The sequence below is a fragment of the Hordeum vulgare genome, chromosome 3H (genome assembly GCF_904849725.1).
Source record: "Hordeum vulgare subsp. vulgare chromosome 3H, MorexV3_pseudomolecules_assembly, whole genome shotgun sequence".
NCBI lineage: Eukaryota > Viridiplantae > Streptophyta > Magnoliopsida > Poales > Poaceae > Hordeum > Hordeum vulgare.
Genome location: NC_058520.1, coordinates 20,722,933 through 20,730,704, shown reverse-complemented (window position 1 = coordinate 20,730,704; position 7,772 = coordinate 20,722,933).

The window sequence follows — 7,772 nt, the reverse complement described above, 5'->3', positions numbered from 1 at the left end:
AGTGAAACGGATTCATATAGTAGAGTAGATATTTGGAGCATTTCCGAATAGCACGTAGTAGCAGCATCTATAAGATGACATAAAGATTTGTAAAGAACGCACGGTTCTGAAAGTTTCAGAACCGTTGACTAAAACCTCTCTCACGAGCAAGACGTGATCAGACCCCAGAACTATATGGGTGTTCGATTCGTTGAAATCACATGGTGATGTGAACTAGATTATTGACTCTACTGCAAGTGGGAGACTGTTGGAAATATGCCCTAGAGGCAATAATAAATTAGTTATTATTATATTTCTTAGTTCATGATAATCGTTTATTATCCATGCTATAATTGTATTGAATGAAGACTAAAATACATGTGTGGATACATAGACAAAACACTGTCCCTAGCAAGCCTCTAGTTGGCTAGCCAGTTGATCAAAGATAGTCAAGGTCTTCTGATTATGAACAAGGTGTTGTTGCTTGATAACTGGATCACGTCATTAGGAGAATCACGTGATGGACTAGACCCAAACTAATAGACGTAGCATATTGATCGTATCATTTTGTTGCTACTGTTTTCTGCGTGTCAAGTATTTGTTCCTATGACCATGAGATCATATAACTCACTAACACCGGAGGAATACTTTGTGTGTATGAAACGTCGCAACGTAACTGGGTGACTATAAAGATGCTCTACAGGTATCTCCGAAGGTGTTCGTTGAGTTAGTATGGATCGAGACTGGGATTTGTCACTCCGTGTGACGGAGAGGTATCTCGGGGCCCACTCGGTAATACAACATTACACACAAGCCTTGTAAGCAATGTGACTTAGTGTAAGTTGCGGGATCTTGTATTACGGAACGAGTAAAGAGACTTGCCGGTAAACGAGATTGAAATAGGTATAAGGATACTGACGATCGAATCTCGGGCAAGTAACATACCGAAGGACAAAGGGAATGACATACGGGATTATATGAATCCCTGGCACTGAGTTTCAAACGATAAGATCTTCATAGAATATGTGGGATCCAATATGGGCATCCAGGTCCCGCTATTGGATATTGACCGAGGAGTCACTCGGGTCATGTCTACATAGTTCTCGAACCCGCAGGGTCTGCACACTTAAGGTTCGACGTTGTTTTATGCGTATTTGAGTTATATGGTTGGTTACCGAATGTTGTTCGGAGTCCCGGATGAGATCCAGGACGTCACAAGGAGCTCCGGAATAGTCGGGAGGTAAAGATTGTTATATAGGAAGTCCTGCTTTGGTCACCGGAAAAGTTTCGGGCTCATCGGTAGTGTACCGGGAGTGCCGGGAGGGGTGCCAGGGACCATCGGGAGGGGTGTCACGCCCCAAGGGGTCTCATGGGCTATGGGAAGAGATTAACCAGCCCCTCATGGGCCCATAAGGTTTGAGAAGGAAAAAACACAAGGTGGAAAGAGTTTCCAAGTGGGAAGGTGGAATCCTACTCCAAGTAGGATTGGAGTAGGACTCCTCCACCTTCAATTTCGGCCAAACCTTGAGGGTTTGAGGCTGCCTCTTCCCTCCCCCTCCCTCCTATATATACTGAGGTATTAGGGCTGATTTGAGACAACTTTTGCCACGGCAGCCCGACCACATACCTCCACGGTTTTACGTCTAGATCGCGTTTCTGCGGAGCTCGGGCGGAGCCCTGCTGAGATTAGATCACCACCAACCTCTGGAGCGCCGTCACGCTGCCGGAGAACTCATCTACCTCTCCGTCTCTCTTGCTGGATCAAGAAGGCCGAGATCATCGTCGAGTTGTACGTGTGCTGAACGCGGAGGTACCGTCCGTTCGGCACTAGATCGGAGCGGATCGTGGGACGGATCGCCGGACGGTTCGTGGGACGGTTCGCGGGGCGGATCGAGGGACGTGAGGATGTTCCACTACATCAACCGCGTTTCTTAACGCTTCTGTTGTGCGATCTACAAGGGTACGTAGATCGGAAATCCCCTCTCGTAGATGGACATCACCATGATAGGTCTTCGTGCGCGTAGGAAAATTTTTGTTTCCCATGCGACGTTCCCCAACAACTGCCACATAGGACTGGCTTTGATTGCCAACGACGATTTAGCATCGTCGTAAACGTTACGACAATCCAGGAATCATCGTAAAAGTTACGACGATTTTGATCAAAACATCGCTGCTGTTCATTTGTGACGCTCCGTTTTTGACGCTTGGTTTTTCGTCGTGAGATCGTCGTAAATTAAAAACCGTGACGATGCAGCGACGAAAATATAGCGTCGTGTATTAGCATATTCCTTGTAGTGAGGCAAGCTTCTCTCTAAATGGGAAGGTCCCTATGTTGTTGAGGAAGTATATCGTTCAGGTGCTATCAAGATCAACAACACGGAAGGTAATTGTCCGAGAGTGGTAAATGGGCAGAGAATCAAGCATTACATCTCAGGTACTCCCATAAATGTTGAAAGCAATATCATCAATACCATAACTCTGGAAGAATACCTAAGGGACATTTATCATCCTGTTTCAGACTTTGAAAACGAAGAGGTATGTGATTCGGTAAGAAAACATGGTCCAAAACTTTTCCAGTAGGAAATTTTCTCCGTTTTGGAATATTTGAAAAAATAAAAAAATTGGAAGTAGTCCAGAAAGTGCGCGAGGAGGCGACAAGCCTGCACGGCGCGGGCCCACCCCCTGGCTGCACCGTGAGGGCTTGTGGCCACCTCGTGCGCCTCCCGGACTCTGTTTTGTGCGGACTACTCCTTCTGGTCTGAAAAAAATCATTATATATACTTCCATTTGGTCTGACCCCTGCATCACACAGATTTCCTCTGTTTTTTGTTTCGAGCCTATTTTCTGCCGCAGATTTAGGTCAAGATGTCGTCCCAGGAATCTATGGGGGAGAACAACCTCCGGAAAATCTACGGAGAAGTTCATGCTGATCTGAAAAGGATGGAGGTCATGGAGGCTAAGGAAAGGCTACCTAAAGAAACCAAGGGCAAAGCTAAGGAGAAGGATCGGGCATGGGACGAAGTGCAATCTGTGCTCAACAAGGAAGAAGTTGAAGAAGTGGATTTCCTCCAACCCTACATCCACCTACTGTCTCCATCTTTGATTGAACTCTTGAGGTTTTGTGAAACAACTCGTGCTCGCAATACTTGTCTCACTCGTGAAGCTGTTTTGCTGGAAAAACATATCGCAGATCTCCAAGGTATAAATCAAAGATTAATGGCCCTCTTGGAGTCAAAGATTGCAGCAACTACTCCACCTTCACCACCAAAGGAAGACAACTGAGCATTGGTATGGGCAATCCCCTTGGCTTGTGCCAAGCTTGGGGGAGTTGCCCCGGTATCGTATCACCATCACATCTTTTGCCTTTACCTTTGTTTTAGTTTTCCTTTTCAGTTTTCTTTTTCTCTAGTAGTTTAAAAGTCTTAGTCTTTTAGTTTTGAGTTTTGCTTTGTGTCACCCCCGATGTATTCTTGCTCGTGAGCCATATAATAAAGAGTGTCTTAGTGGAAGGGCTTTGCCTCTTGCCATGATCAAAAGAGTGAGAATAGAACAAAATCATGAAAAGATCATGTAATGATCTTATGGGAAGTGTTGGCTTCACATATAAAAAGAATGAGGATTGAAACTTGTTGAGGGTAAGAAAACGTAGACCTTGGTCATGGTTGCAATTAATAGGAAGTGATAAGGAAAGAGAGGTTCACGTATAAATATATCATCTTTGACACCATCTATGTTTGTGAACACTCACTAAACTATTGCATGCCTAGAAGTAGATGTTGGACAAGGAAGACAACGTAATGAATTGTGTTTGCTTGGCTCTGAACAATGTTATATGATTAGAGATCCCTTAGCATGTGATGATTGCTTCCACCTCATATTAGCCAAAATCCTGCACCAAGTAGAAATACTACTTGTGCATCCATAAACCTTCAACCCAGTTTTGCCATGTGAGTCCACCATACCTACCTATGGATTGAATAAGATCCCTAAGTAAGTTGTCATCGGTGCAAGCAATAAAAATTGCTCTCTAATATGTATGATCTATTAGTGTGTGGAAAATAAGCTTTATACGAACCTATGATGAGGAAGGCATAAGAGCGACAGACTGCATAATAAAGTTCTTTATCACATGAGGCAATATAAAGTGGCGTTCCTCCGCACTTAGAGGACACACATCCAAACCTCAAAAGCGCATGACAACCTCTGCTTCCCTCTGCGAAGGGCCTATCTTGTACCTTTACTTTTTTTCCCTTGAAAGAGTCATGGTGATCTTCACCAATTCCTTGTTTCGCCTTTTTCTTGGCTACCATCATATGCTAGGGAAAGATCTATATCCATATGTCAACTTGGAGGTAAGTATTCATGAATTATAATTGTTGACATTACCCTTGAGGTGAGTAGTTGGGAGGCAAAACTATAAGCCCTATCTTTCTCTGTGTCCAGCTGAAACTTTCATCTCATGAGTACCACATGAGTTGTAGCAATTGTAGAGAACGAAAGAATGATTGAGTATGTGGATTTTCTTTACAAGATCTTATTTGAATCTTTCTAATGTTGCGATAAATTGCAATTGCTTCAATGACTAAAGGCTATCGGTTGTTACTTCTCGGTAAGGTTCTTGATCCATGCTTTACTTTGTGAAGGAATTATCACTTTAGCCTGAGAGATTATATGTTGGTATTGCTGTTCTGATCTTGATAATGATGCATGCATGTTTGTATCTTGTTTTGTCGACATCTCTCTCCCTAAACATGTGGACGTATTTATTGAGCTAGGCTTTCGCTTGAGGACAAGCGAGGTCTAAGCTTGGGGGAGTTGATACGTCCATTTTGCATCATGTTTTCATGTTGATATTTATCACTTCTTTGGCTGTTATTTCACTTCACGGTACAATTCTTATACCTTTTCTCTCTTATTTTGGAAGGTTTACATGAAGAGGGAGAATACCGGCAACTGGAATTCTGGCCTGAAAGTGGAGCAAAGTTGAGATACCTATTCTGCGCAACTCCAAACACCGTAAAAATAAACGAGGATTTTTTCCCGATTTATCAAAAATACTGGGCCGAAGAAGTGCCAGAGGGGCACCAGGGGGTGCCCACAAGCCTGCACGGCGCGGCCACCCCCTGGCCGCGCCATGAGGGCTTGTGGGTAGCCCACTGGCCCACTTGCTCCCCTCTTTTGCTATATGGAGGGTTTCGTCCAGGAAACAATCAAGGAGGAGCTTTTTAGTGGTTTCGCCGCCGCCATGAGGCGGAACTTGAGCAGAACCAATCTAGAGCTCCGGCAGGACGATCTTGCCGGGGAAACTTCCCTCCCGGAGGGGGAAATCGTCGCCATCGTCATCACCAACACTCCCCTAATCAGAGGGGACTCGTCACCATCAACATCTTCATCAGCACCATCTCATCTCCAAACCCTAGTTCATCACTTGTAACCAATCTCCGTCTCGCGACTCCGATTGGTACTTGTAAGGTTGCTAGTAGTGTTGATTACTCTTTGTAGTTGATGCTAGTTGGATTATTTGGTGGAAGAGTTTATGTTCAGATCCTTGATGCTACTCATTACCTCTCTGGTCATGAATATGATTATGCTTTGTGATAGTTACTTTTGTTCCCAAGGACATGGGATAAGTCATGCTAATAGTAGTCATGTGAATTTGGTATTCGTTCGGTAATTTGATATGTTGTATGTTGTTTTTCCTCTAGTGGTGTTATGTGAACGTCGACTACACAACACTTCACCATTATTTGGGCCTAGAGGAAGGCATTGGGAAGTAGTAAGTAGATGATGGGTTGCTAGAGTGACACAAGCTTAAACCCTAGTTTATGCGTTGCTTCGTAAGGGGCTGATTTGGATCCACTAGTTTAAAGCTATGGTTAGACTTTGTCTTAATTCTTCTTTCGTAGTTGCGGATGCTTGCGAGAGGGGTTAATCATAAGTGGGATGCTTTTCCAAGTAAGGGCAGTACCCAAGCGCCGGTCCACCCACATATCAAACTATCAAAGTAACGAACGCGAATCATATGAACATGATGAAACTAGCATGATAGAAATTCCCGTGTGTCCTCGGGATCGCTTTTCCTCCTATAAGACTTTGTCCAGGCTTGTCCCTTGCTATAAAAGGGATTGGACCACTTTGCTTCACCGTTGCTACTTTTGTTACTTGTTGCCCCGCTACGAATCATCTCACCACACAATCACTTGTTACCGACAATTTCAGTGCTTGCAGATATTTCCTTACTGAAAACCATTTGTCAGATCCTTCTGCTCCTCGTTGGGTTCGACACTCTTACTTATCGAAAGGACTATGATTGATCCCCTACACTTGTGGGTCATCAAGGGCGTGCGAAACCGGCGACCCGACGTTTTTAGTCCCACCCCGCCGGCTGAAGGGCGCGACGACCAGTTTATATACCACGTGACCTCAACGTTGCTGAACGTTTGTGTACGTGGCCGTCGGTTGGTCGCGACGCAGTAAGCGACGTCGGTAGAAAACACAAGCCACCCGTCGCCTCGACGCAGTAACCGACGTGCATACTTTTTGCATGAAAAAAAAACAGCACAATCAACGGCGGCTGGAGTTCACAGTAGTATTTTCTTAAATAACATGAACAACATATACATATTGTCTTAAATAACATGAACAACATATAAATATTGTCTTAAAAGCATGAACAACATATACATATTGTCTTATGTAAGACAGTAGTATTACACATATAAATAAGTCTCATATTTTACATAACGTGAATACAAAGAAAAGTATTGTCTTCCATAGTATTGAATAAAGTAAACTCTTGTGCTTTGTATAAATGAAAGAAGTAAAACACTTTCAACCCCAGTTACTGCATGAAATAAGTTATAGACTGTAAGAATAATTACCGAAACAAAACAACATAAGTAAAATAAACAAACGAAAACACATACTAATACATACTCTGGATTTTGGTTACAAGTGGCCTTGTTATGACCTGAAAGTCTGCATAGTCTACATAGACGTCCGCTTTTCTCATCAAATGATTTTGATCTTCCATTTTTGGTCACCTCGGGACCATTCTTGCCATGACATCTACTATTCTGCTTAGGTGCCCCTTTGGTGGACACCTTCACTGGATCACGAATAAGAATATGATTCTGCTTAGGCTGAAATTCATCATTACTCACAAAGCTTTGGTGACTAGGTTCTTCATTATCCAAGATTTCCTTACTCGCTACAATTTCTTCCATTGCTGCCAGCATCTTGTCGAATAAGAATGAGTTAGGACATGCGATATGAGAAGCTTTTGCAGATACAATGCTCAAGTTACTATATCTAGCTCAGGCCTCAGTACCCGTCCAACCCCATGAAAACAGATCGCCGGTGCGCTTCACGGGCAATCCAGATCTTGCTTTCTTTGTGAACCGTCATAGGATACAACACTTAGGTATTGCAGGTAAGTTGAGTGCATTCAAAACATAAAGAATATGTTTGGAAGGAAGGCCTTTGCGACTCATACTTCGACAACTCCACTTTATAGTTTCTGCAGAGTTACCTGGTGCGTAGTCCACAGTAAACCTACGATCCCTGTTATTTGTCCATGCAACCACGAATCCGTGACTGTTGGCTCCTCTTAATCTATCAATTACCTCAAGTTGATGTACGTTCTTTAAATCTTACTGCAAGATGTAAAACTTTGCCTTCATGAATGATTAGCAGCAAACACCTCGATGGTCTTACACTCAGTCACTGGTACTGGTAGAGTCTGTGAGGCCACGCAATCATCATGCGATTCATTCTCGCAGAGGCCATGATGC